Genomic DNA, 11,260 nt, shown 5'->3' with positions numbered 1-11,260 from the left:
AAGGGTCTGTGCCCTGGGGTTGGGGGTTGGGGGGGGGAGAGAGACTCATTTCCCACCTTCCACTTGGGAAAGCTATAAAGGAATTGGCGTAAACTCGAAGGAGAGACTTGAACTCCGTTCTTTGTAACAGAACCTGGAAGAACTGTGGGGCCAGATTTGCCTTCAAATTGTTGGACCCCCGTGGGAAGAGGGGCCAAGCTGCCTTTGTGTGGTTTCAAGGGGGTAGAAGTTACCAGGGGGCCGGTTTCACTCAGTCTCACGCGACCCAAGTGGCGGTCCGTGGTGCCAGTGAGTGCTTGTCACCAGAAGTTGTCCAGCCTGGAGGGCAGAGCCCCTGTACGTGGGACAAACAACAACAACAACAAAACACAAGCAAGACACACAGCAATGCTGGGACAGAGTCAGCGGATGACCTTCGAGGTTCTTGCTGACCCTGTGATATGTGAGTTGTGGCCAGGACGGTGTACATTTCGCAGCGGCCCTGCTCAGGGATGAGATGGACAACGGTACCTCTCTCATTAGCTTTTTAAGTATTCGCTTATTCAGAATAGGTCGCGTGGGGGTCGGCAGACCAGGTGAGCTGCAGCCTTGAAATCACTGAACTTGGCGCGGAGGGGGGGGGAGCCCGGGCGAAGCCTCTCAATCGTCAGGAGCAACCGCGCAGTGGGATCAACTTTGGCTGCAGCTCCGCAGCACGAGAGGGGCGGGGTTAACTTGAACGGGTCCTCAGGAGAAGGAGATTGGCCCCGGGGGATTCGAAGGGGCGGGACTAGCCCATCGTTGCCATTGGTCCAGAGGGCGAGTTGAGGGATCGCAGCCAGGGGGCGGAGCCGGCGAGGGCCGGCAATTGGCTAGGCGAGAGCCCACCAAGCGGTGGGAGGGAGCCGGCGGACGGACGGGCGGGTGGGCGAGCCCGCTGCCGGGAGCCGGGATCCCGGAGTCGGGAAGCAGCCGCGGCGAGCTCGCCAGGGCCGCAGCGGGGCGAGGGGGCGCACGGGGCGTTGGCATCGGGGCGCGCGCGTGCGTCGCCGGCTTGGACGCGGCCATTCAACAGCTGGCCTCGCGGGCCACAGTCGCAGAGAGCGATCGAGAGCGTTGGCGGTTGCGACTGCGGCGGCCGGGAAGAGGCGGCGGCGGCGGCGGTCCCGTTACCTCAGCGGAGACCCGAGCGGAGGCGCAGCGGCCCCTCAGGCTCCGGGTAAATGCCCTCCGCGGCTCTCGCTGACAGGCAGCCACGTCCCGCTGCGTGTCTCGGGCCCCCGCCGGCCGCCCCGGCCTAGGCGAGGGGGGGCGGGGTGGGGGGGGAAGCTCTGGTACCGCGCCGACCGGGCCACGAAGGACCCTCGGTGGAGATTGGGGAGGGGAGGCGCGGGAGGCCCGGGCCGCCCCACCTGCCCCCACAGAGTCGGGCTTTCCAGAGATGCGCCTGGGCTCTTCCCCTGGTCCTCTCCCTTCTCCCTGGACCGCGCCGGGCCCCGGCGCCGCACTAGAGGGCGCTCAGGGGCCCCCTCAGGCCGCTGCTCCGACAGAGGTCACTCGAGGCGCTCCCCCGGGGTACGCCGGCGGCGGCTTCCCGCTTCTGGGAACCGAAGGTGCCCTCTTCTGTTCGAGGTGGGGGCCGGGGCCGCCCCCCCTCCTGCCCCCGCTGCCGCCCCCGCGCCCGGCCCCGTCCAGTTAACGGGGCCCCGCGGGTGACCGGGTCCCTTTGGCTTCAGGGACTTGTCAAGAGTGTCACTTGAGGTGTTCCGGGGCGGCGGGCGGGATAATCCCTTCCCCTGTCTGACTGGGAGAGCCGGACTCCCTCCCGGGGCCCGAAGCACCGGGTCCCGAGGTGGGAACGGGGTGGGGGGGGCGGGGGGGGCAGGGGGACAGGGAAGGGGGGCAGGGGGCGGGGCGAGGGGAAGAAGCGGGGTGGGGAGGCCGAAGCTGTGGGAGAAACTGCCGTCCCCGAACTCGGGGCGGGGTGGGGGGGGGGGGAGACGGGTAGCCTCGACCCTGGGGACCCTCGGCTTTGCGTGTGGCGTCCTGCCCTTTTTGCCGTTTTTTCGGAAGGCGGCCGTTCCCGGAGCACTTTTGATCGCGGCCGACCCTGAGGCGCGGCTCCCAGCGCCGGGGCGGGTCGCCTTGGGGGGCCTTTTCGGTTTCTCGGGGTCTTTTCTCGTTTGAGGGTAAAGGTTTCGAGGGTGGCGCCCATTTGGGGCCGTTTGCCCGCCGGCCTCTGAGGTAACTTTCGAAGTTCGTGCCGTTGACCTAGGTGAACTTGGGTGGCGCGGCTGGGGCGTTCATGCTGAGGATATCCCCGCCTTGGGCTAATCTAGTTGGGATCCCCCAAGTTCTGGTTTTTCGGTTGCCTTTCTTTTTTTTTAAAGCTATTTATTTATTTATTTACGAGAGAGAGAGAGAGAGAGAACATGAACAAGTGCGGGAGGGGCAGAGAGAGACAGGGAGACAGAATCTGAAGGACGCTTCAGGCTCCGAGCTGTCAGCACAGAGCCCAAAGGGGGATGGGGGTGGGGTGGGGGAGGATGGGGGTGGGGGGAAGGTGGGGGGCTGGGGCTCGAACCGACAAACCGTGAAATCATGACCTGAGCCTAAGTCCGAGGCTTAACCGACTGAGCTACCCAGGCGCCCCTAAACCCACCCACTTTAAAGTGAAGCCCCTGTACCCACCCACGTTATTTTTTTTAATGTTTATTTATTTTTTGGGGGGGAGTAGGGGCAGACAGGGGGGCAGATGATCCGAAGCGGGCTCTGTGCTGACAGCAGAGAGCCCGATGTGGGCCTCGAACCCACAAACCGTGAGATCATGACCTGAGCCCAAGTCGGACGCTTAAGCGACTGAGCCACCCAGGCGCCCCCTTTTGGTTGCTTTTTAAAGAATATGGCATTCCAGGAGTCACATTTTTCTGTACCCTGCTTTTTTGGGCGGGGGGGGGGGGTCTCTCAAAGCACGGAGTCACTGGAGGCATGGAGTAAATTGCATGAAGGGTTTTTTACCCCGACTCCTGTTAAGCGCAGAGAAAAGTGACAGTGGAATAAGCCTGCTGGCCCCGGTGCCCAGGGAATCCCACCTAGCATACATATCAGAGAATGAATGGCACTGATTTGAGGGGGAGTAACACTGGGGGGAGGGGGCCTGCAGAGGCCATCTTAGCTCCTGTCTGAGTCATGGGCTTTCCCTGAGTCAAGGGCTGTCCCTGGGTCAGCCTTAGAGGGGTGTGCTTCAGCCTGCACGATATTTTAGAAAGCCATTGAATTAGGGGTCAACAGTGAAAAACCAAAAGATCTTGGGGCACCTGGCTGGCTCAGTCGGTGGGGCATGTGACTCTTGATCTCGGGGTTGTGAGTTCGAGCCCCACGTTGTGGGTAGAGATTACTTAAAAAGAAAAAGAAAGGTGGAACTAGAGGGTATGATGCTAAGGGAAATCAGTCAGTGAGAGAAAGAGAAATATCATGGGATTTCATTCAGATGTGGAATTTAAGAAACAAAACAGATGAACATAGGGGAAAGGAAGGAAAAATAAGATAAAAACAGAGGGAAGCAAACCATAAGAGACTCTTAAATACAGAGAACAAGCTGAGGGTTGCTGGTGGGGAGGTGGGGGGGGATGGGCTAAATGGGGGATGGGCATCAAGGAGGTCACCTGTTGGGGTGGGCACTGGGTGTTACAGTAAGTGATGAATCACTAAATTCCACTCCCAAAAGCATTATGACACTATATGTTAACTAGCTTGGATTTAAGTAAAATTTAAAAATTTTTAAAAAGATAAAAACTGAACGATTTCAATAAAAGTCAGGATTTCCAGTTTCTCTTGAAACACCAGAAGGCTTGGTCTGCATCTCGCCTGTGGAAGGCAGATGCTAACTGCTTTAGCGGGGGTCTGAGTGTCCCACATCCCCCCAGTCCTGGGACCTACCGGACCACTGACCCAGACCACCGCTTGAGGGAGACAAGCCCCCCCTCGGGAAGATTCTAATTCAGGATTAGCTTCTTGTCCTACTGTGTAGTTAGAGAATTGCTGGACACGCAGCAGAGCTGACTCTGTGAAAGGCGAATAAATGTGCCACACGGGGATGTCGTGGGTGTCACTGGGGACCGTCTGATGGTCAGACTCTGAGCCCTATCCAGAGGTGGTAACCTCTCTTCTGGGCTGGGGTTTTGAATCCCGCTGTGCTAGGGACCCAAAGAGGCATTTGGGCTGGCCTTGCCGCTCTCCTTCATCCTTCAAAAAAAAAAAAAAAAAAACAAAACCCATTAATCGAGAAGTCCCCGAAGGCACTCCATGTGTTCTGGATGAATAGGTGGGAGCCATTTCTGCCTTGCCATTTGGGGTGGAGCGTTCTCCCTTGTGTCGGTCTGTCCAGGCGCCGCAGGACGTCTAGCCCCCCTGACTCCCAGATTGCCACGTGGCAGCAGTGCCCTTCCCTGTGCCAGCCCCTGTGACAACTACAACCGGCTGTTCCTACGCGTGTCCCAACACTCTTGAAGGGAGCAGTTCCCGGGACGTTCAAAACCCCCTGGATGCGTATCCCCAGGAATTCGAACACTCATTTCAAGCGAAAGGCTGTTTGAACCCTTTCTGCTTCTCGGTGACCCAGAAATATCCTCTGCTTCATCACTCACCGTTTTCTTCCTCGGCTTCCAGTTAATCGTCTTCATTCCTTTTTCTCTCTAGACTCTGATCTTCGAGGGCGACTTCTTGCTGTAGCCCCCAAAGTGTCTCAAACGGAATCGTCACTTGGTAGGTACTCTTGGTTGATCTCGACGACGTTCGCTCACTGACAGCTCTGAGAGCCTGAAGGGGCACACGGGCCTGCTTTTCAGCATCTCACTGTTCCTCTTTAGGTTTTCCTAGGTTAAGGTTTAGCACTCTGAAGTTCCCGCGACGTGCCAGGCACCATTCTAGGCTCTGAAGATAAACTGGTGACCCAGACAGAGGCCGGTGCCTGCCCTCGTGGAACTTCCAGACCAGGGGTGGGGGCGGGGCAGATAAAAACCATGTCAACAAACGCACATGATAATCGAGCATTTCAGTGTCACGCTGAAAATAAGATGGGGTGCTATGCTTCAACATGACAGGGGGCGGGGGGAGCCATGCTATTTAAGATAGTGTTCTGGGAAGGCTTCTCTGAGGAGGTGGCATTTGAGCCAAATGTGAGAAATGAGAAGAAGCCAGCCATGAGAAAATGTTAGGGGAGAGAGCACTTCAGCCAGAGGGAACCGCAAGTGCAAAGGCCCTGTGGCGTGAACTTGGATCTGCGAGGAACGGTAAGAAGGCTGGATGGAGAGAGAACAAGGGCCGTAGGGGAGAAGGGGCACACAGTGTGTTGAGCCGGGTGGGCAGGGGCTGGGTTTTGTGGGTAAGCAGTTTGAATTTTGTTCAGAGCATGATGAAAAGTCACTGGAGGGTTTTAAACAGAGTGACACAATCTGACTTGAGGTTTAAAAAAAAATCGTTTTGACCGGCACTTAGCATAGACTCTATGGGGCAAGGACGACAAGGAGAGACTGGTTGGGAGGCTGTGGCAGTCATCCAGGTTCCAGATGGCGCTGGCTTGGACCCGGGGAGCAGCAGCGGTGATGGAGGTGGCCTTGGAACGTGGTAAAGGTGGGATCAGAAGGACTTGCTGAAGGGTTGAATGTGAGGGGGAGGGAGGGACAGGTCCTGGTTTTGAGCCTGAGCTCCTGGGAGGTGGGTGGCTGTGTTTAGGACGATGGGAATCGCTGGGTGGGGTGGGGGGTCAAGTTTGAGGTGCGGGGGCAGTTGGGGGGGGGCATGGAAATGAAGAGATCTGTTGCACTTGTTAGCTGGGGATGCGAACGAAACCTTCAGCTTGGAGACGTTGAATAGGCTGTTGAACGTCAGCGTAAGCTGAAGCCAACCTTTACTTTTTATTTAATTTAAGAAAAATGAGATGCGAATTCAAGCCACTTCAAGTTGCCGTTACCTACCAATAAAGGTAGCAGAAATAAAAATGGTAACGATCCAGTGTCAGCAAGCCTACAAGGGACTCGGGCACGTTAATACGGCTACGGTCGTGATAAATTGTCGTAATCCTTCACAAGAACAATTTGCCAATCTGTCATGAGCCCTATAAGCTCACTCCTGCCCCTTGACGTGGGAACACATTTTGAGGAAATAATTTGTTAAAAATGCACAAAGATAGAGTGGTAGTGGTGCTCCTTTGGGAAGGGTAGTGCTCTCTTTTTTTTCTTTTAGAGAGAGAGAGAGGATGAGCCAGGGAGAGGGGCGGAGGGAGGGAGGGGGGGGAGAGAGAGAGAGAGAGAGAGAATTTTTACCAGGCTCCACACAGCACAGAGACTGACGCGGGGCTCGATCCCACGACCCTGGGATCATGACCGGAGCCGAAATCAAGAGTCGGACTCTCAACCGACTGAGCCACCCAGACGCCCCTGTGTAGTGCTCTTTCAATAATAATAATTAAAAAGATTAATTGGAAAATGCAAATCCCTAGAGAAGGGGACTAGCTTACCAAATATATACTCAGTCTTTCTAGCACTTGTGTAGGGTTTCTCTCTATATGGAATTTCTACAGAAATTTGCTGTAGGCACGAAAAATGAGCAACGTGTTGACCACCTCGACATCTGTTTTTGTTGTTTATGCTGAAAGTCGTAAATATACCGCTGTCTTATTTTTTTTTTTAATTTTTTTAATGTTTTTATTTATTTTTGAGACAGAGAGAGACAGAGCATGATGGGGGAGGGTCAGAGAGAGAGGGAGACACAGAATCGGAAACAGGCTCCAGGCTCTGAGCCGTCAGCACAGAGCCCGACGCGGGGCTCGAACTCACGGACCATGAGATCGTGACCTGAGCCGAAGTCGGACGCTTAACCGACTGAGCCACCCAGGCGCCCCGATTTTTTAATTTTTTTTTAACGTTTATTTATTTTTGAGACAGAGAGAGACAGAGCATGAATGGGGGAGGGGCAGAGAGAGAGGGAGACACAGAATCGGAAACAGGCTCCAGGCTCTGAGCCATCAGCCCAGAGCCCGACGCGGGGCTCGAACTCACTGACCGTGAGATCGTGACCTGAGCTGAAGTCGGACGCTTAACCGACTGAGCCACCCAGGCGCCCCTGTCTTATTTTTTTAAAACCATTCCATCCTCTTTTGACTTTGCACTCCTTTCTCCCTGGCAGTGTTCTGTGGTCAAGATGCCACGACACAGCAGGCTGCCACGAAGAGTTCACATGCATTGTGGCTTCTCCAATCTTTCCTTCCTTGATCACATTTTCGCCATAAGGTATTGGGCGATATCCTCTTAATAGGACTCGTATTCAAATAAGTTTGCCTTGGGATTTTCAAAAGGTTGGGAAATACTGCTGCTTTGAGAAACTGCTTAGTTGTACCAAGCACCGGCTCACAGAGAGGTTGCTTTTCCCCGGTAGGTGGCGACTTGCGGGCAGGGATTTTGCTGGTAATTTTCAGACAGTGAAGGTAAAACTGAGAAGTAAAACACGGGTGCCTTCGTGAAACGCATTGCCCACGGATAATGTCCTGACTGTTCAGTGAGTGAGACAAAAAGAAAGCTACTCAGCCGCATTGCTTTAAATCCCTGGTAGCTTTTATTGTGTCACAAGAAGAGAAAGCAAGAAGTCTACTGTAGTGGCGTTATGGTAAATTAATCCAAGATACAAAGTTGTGTTCCTGGCTGGAAGCATCTGGAGAGGGGTGTTCAAGAATGTTTCTGGTGCTGAGAAGGGGGCAAAAGACCAAAGGACTGGTCAGCTGGCTCTGCTCACTGCTGTGTGCTTATTTAAAAAAAAATAGCTCCCCCCTCCCCACACCCCAAGAAAGCTCCCTTGCTCCTGTCCTCACCAATATATAGAGTTATGTAAATCCATTTGCATGGAAAGGCCTGCTACAAGTCTTTCTTTGGGTTGATTTTTTTTAGTGGCTTTAGAAACACTTTGCTTTTACAAACATTATCAGACAAAGGACGCATTAGTATGACCTCTTGAAATAGGGACAAAAAAAAATTAAGACTAGAACTGCCATATGTCATTTGAAAAGACAGGCCCTTCTGTATTTATTGCAGCATCGTTTACAATAGCCAAGATAGGAAACAACCTAACTGTCCATTAAAGATGAATGGATAAAGATGATGTGGGAGATATGTGTATGCACACACACACACACACACACACACACACACACACACAGTGGAATAGTACTCAGCCATAAAAAATGAGATCTTGCCATTTACGACAACGTGGATGGACCTTGAGGGTATTATGCTCAGCGAAATAAGTCAGAAGGAGAAAGACAAATAGCATATGATTTCACTCATATGTAGAATCTAAAAACCAAACCGTATGAAAACAGGCAAACAAAACAAAAGCAAAAACAAATCCATAGACACAGAACAGATCAGTGGTTACCAGAGGGGAAAGGAGATGGGGGTTGAGCAAAAGGGGTAAAGGGGGTCAATTGTAGGGTGTTGGATGGTAATTAGACTTTTGGGAGTGATCGCTTTGTAGTGCATACGCATGTCAAATTACAATGTTGTGCACCTGAAGCTTACAGAATAAAACGATTTTCCTCCTATACCTTAGAACAGATTTTCTTTGAGTGCTGGCAGAAGAGATTCTCCCTCAGCAGGACTCCGGCATGGCCACTAATGTATCATTGCTGAATGGCTATGGCTCTCCAAAAGTCCCTTTTTGTCTGTTCCAAAAGCCCCCAGTGCCCCAATAAGCCCTCTAGGACCATCTTGAGTTGGAAATTTAGTCATTCTGTGCGTCCTATATTGGCTCTATTCCTGTTACTGCAACACTGACTGCCACTCATTTTAATTATGTGACTTTTAGTTTTTTCAAGATCAGAGCATATGGTCAGCCTCAGTTTTAAAATTGCTGTTTGGGTTAAGGATGTGTCAAAACACGTGAATATTTATCCATGACCTCTTGGCTGGAGAGCCAGGGAATATTTCTGTTTGGTCAAGGCTCACTGGGACTGTGTACTAGCCAGGAGCCTGGAAATTGGCTAGGTTGCTTTGATCCATATACGTCTCGGCTGCCCCACTGCCTATAAATATGTTGATACAATTTTATACATCTGAAATGCTTTCAAAATGACTAACTTTAAGGTTCAAAGGCCTGGAGAAAAAAGAAAGGCAGCAAAGAACTACTTTGAAAGAGGATATGGAGTTGTGCAGATGGTCCTATTTTTTTCCCCACTGTTTTTAAAAACATGCCTCGTTGAAATGGCTTTGCTGGCACTCCGATAGCAAATATTTGTGAGTGTGAGTAAAAGCGAGAGAGAATGAATGATGGACACTTATGCTTATGATTCAAATGCTTTTAAAGTTGTAAAGTTATACTTTTGATCTGAGAGCCCTGAGATGTAGCAGAGGAATCTCTCTAAGTATCTTCTGAGATGAAGGAAGGTATTAGAGGGACCTTGGATGCAGAATTTCTGGAATTTTCACTGCTGGTTAAAACAACCATTTTACACTTGTGAGAGCATCTCAAGACTGGCTTCTTTTGTCCGTTCTCTTATGCTACTGCGATTTGGTCAGCTTTGCCGCTGGGTATAGAGGCAAGGAAAAAGAGGCGGACAGATGACTAGAGAGAGCAATCTTTTTCTCTGAGAATCTGCTAGAAATGTCCTGGCATTGGGAGCATGTTGAGTGAAATGCCTTGGTAAAGCTGTATACACAAGATACTGCTGGAATGCACGCTGTGTAAACATTGTTGAATGACTACAATTTTTTAAGGTTGGAGGAGCTCTCGTTTGCCTCTGCAAAGCTGTTAAGGAATAGGTGGTCTCAGAAGTGTTGCTTTTAGGGGGGCCTGGCTGGCTTGGTTGGCCAAGCATGTGACTCTTGATCTTGGGGGGTTGTGGGTTCAAGTCCCATGTTGGGTGTGGAGATTGCTTAAAAATGAAATCCTTCAACGAAGCAAAACAAAAAGTGTTGCTTTTATTTATTTATTTTTGAGAGGGGAGACGGGCGGAGAGAGAGAGAGAGGGAGAGAGAAAGAGAGAGAGAGAGAGAGAGAGAGAGAGAGAGAGAGAGAGAGAGAAAGAGAATCCCAAGCAGGCTCTGTGCTGTCAGCAGATAGGAGCTTGATCTCACAAACTGTGAGCTCATGACCTGAGCCGAAATCAAGAGTCTGACACTTAACTGACTGAGCCACCCAGGTGCCCCAATGTTTATTTATTTTTGAGAGAGAGAGAGAGCAGGGAGGGAGAAGCAGAGAAACAGGGGGACAGAGGATCCGAAGCAGGCTCTGCGCTGACTGCAGTGAGTCTGATGTGGGGCTCGAACTCTTGAACCGCTAGATCATGACCTGAGCTGCAGTTGGTCAATCAACTGAGCCACCCAGGCGCCCCGATATATGTTTTTTAGACACTTTTTTAAAAATTTTCGAGACAGAGCATGAACGGGGGAGGGGCAGAGAGAGAGGGAGACACAGAATCCGAAGCAGGCTCCAGGCTCTGAGCTGTCAGCACAGAGCCCGACGCGGGGCTCGAACTCGTCAACCACAAGATCATGACCTGCGCCGAAGTCAGACGCTCAACCGACTGAGCCACCCAGGCACCCCTAGACACTTTTTTAATGGAAGTATAATTGACATAGAGTGTTGTATTAATTTCAGGTGTACAACATAATGACTCAATGACTTTATACATTACTCAGTGCGCACCACGATAAGTGTGGTCACCATCTGTCACCAAAGAGTGCTATTACCATCTTATTGACCATATTCTCCATGCCTCAGTCTTTTTATTTTATTATTGTTTTGTCATCCCTTTTTATCGATGCGTAGTTAACATACAGTGTTATATTAGTTTCAGGTGTGCAATAAAATGATCCAACAATTCCATACCCTGCTCAGTGCTCATCACCATAAGTACACTGTCAGTCCCCATGATCTATGTTGCCTATCCCCCCACCTGCTGCCCCTCTGGCAACCCTCAGTTTGTTCTCTGTGTTTAAGAGTCTGGTTTTTTGTTTGTCTCCTTTTTCCTTTCTTTGCTTTGTTTCTCAAGTTCCACATATGCAGTAATCCCAACCTGAAATTTTATCCTGGGGAAATAGTTCAACAGAAGTTTGACTCTAGATTCACAAAGATACATATTAACAATAATAGCCCGTGTTTATTAAGTGTTTACTGTGTGCCAGGCCCCGTTTTTAAGTGCTTTACAATTGCTCATTTGGTCCTTACATCAATGAAATGATACACTGTGGTGATACTTATACTAAATTGAGCAGACTGACATATGGATGGC

The 11,260-nt window shown here is 51.3% G+C and overlaps 1 protein-coding gene across 2 annotated transcripts in view; it reads left to right on the top strand.

Moving 5' to 3' along the window:
• The first annotated feature begins 796 nt into the window (after window positions 1–796).
• The window catches only part of LOC106970860 (A-kinase anchor protein 17B), a 29,929-nt gene continuing 19,465 nt past the window's right edge, over window positions 797–11,260 (top strand). Inside the window, exons 1-2 of one of the 2 annotated variants that reach the window (XM_027054248.2) lie at window positions 797–1,198; window positions 4,678–4,743. The gene's annotated coding sequence lies outside the window, so the exon portion shown is untranslated. The remainder of the gene's footprint in view (window positions 1,199–4,677; window positions 4,744–11,260) is intronic. The other variant, XM_027054245.2, reaches the window with a different exon arrangement.

The sequence above is a fragment of the Acinonyx jubatus genome, chromosome X (assembly GCF_027475565.1).
Source record: "Acinonyx jubatus isolate Ajub_Pintada_27869175 chromosome X, VMU_Ajub_asm_v1.0, whole genome shotgun sequence".
NCBI lineage: Eukaryota > Metazoa > Chordata > Mammalia > Carnivora > Felidae > Acinonyx > Acinonyx jubatus.
This window is presented reverse-complemented; position numbering and strand designations above follow the sequence as displayed.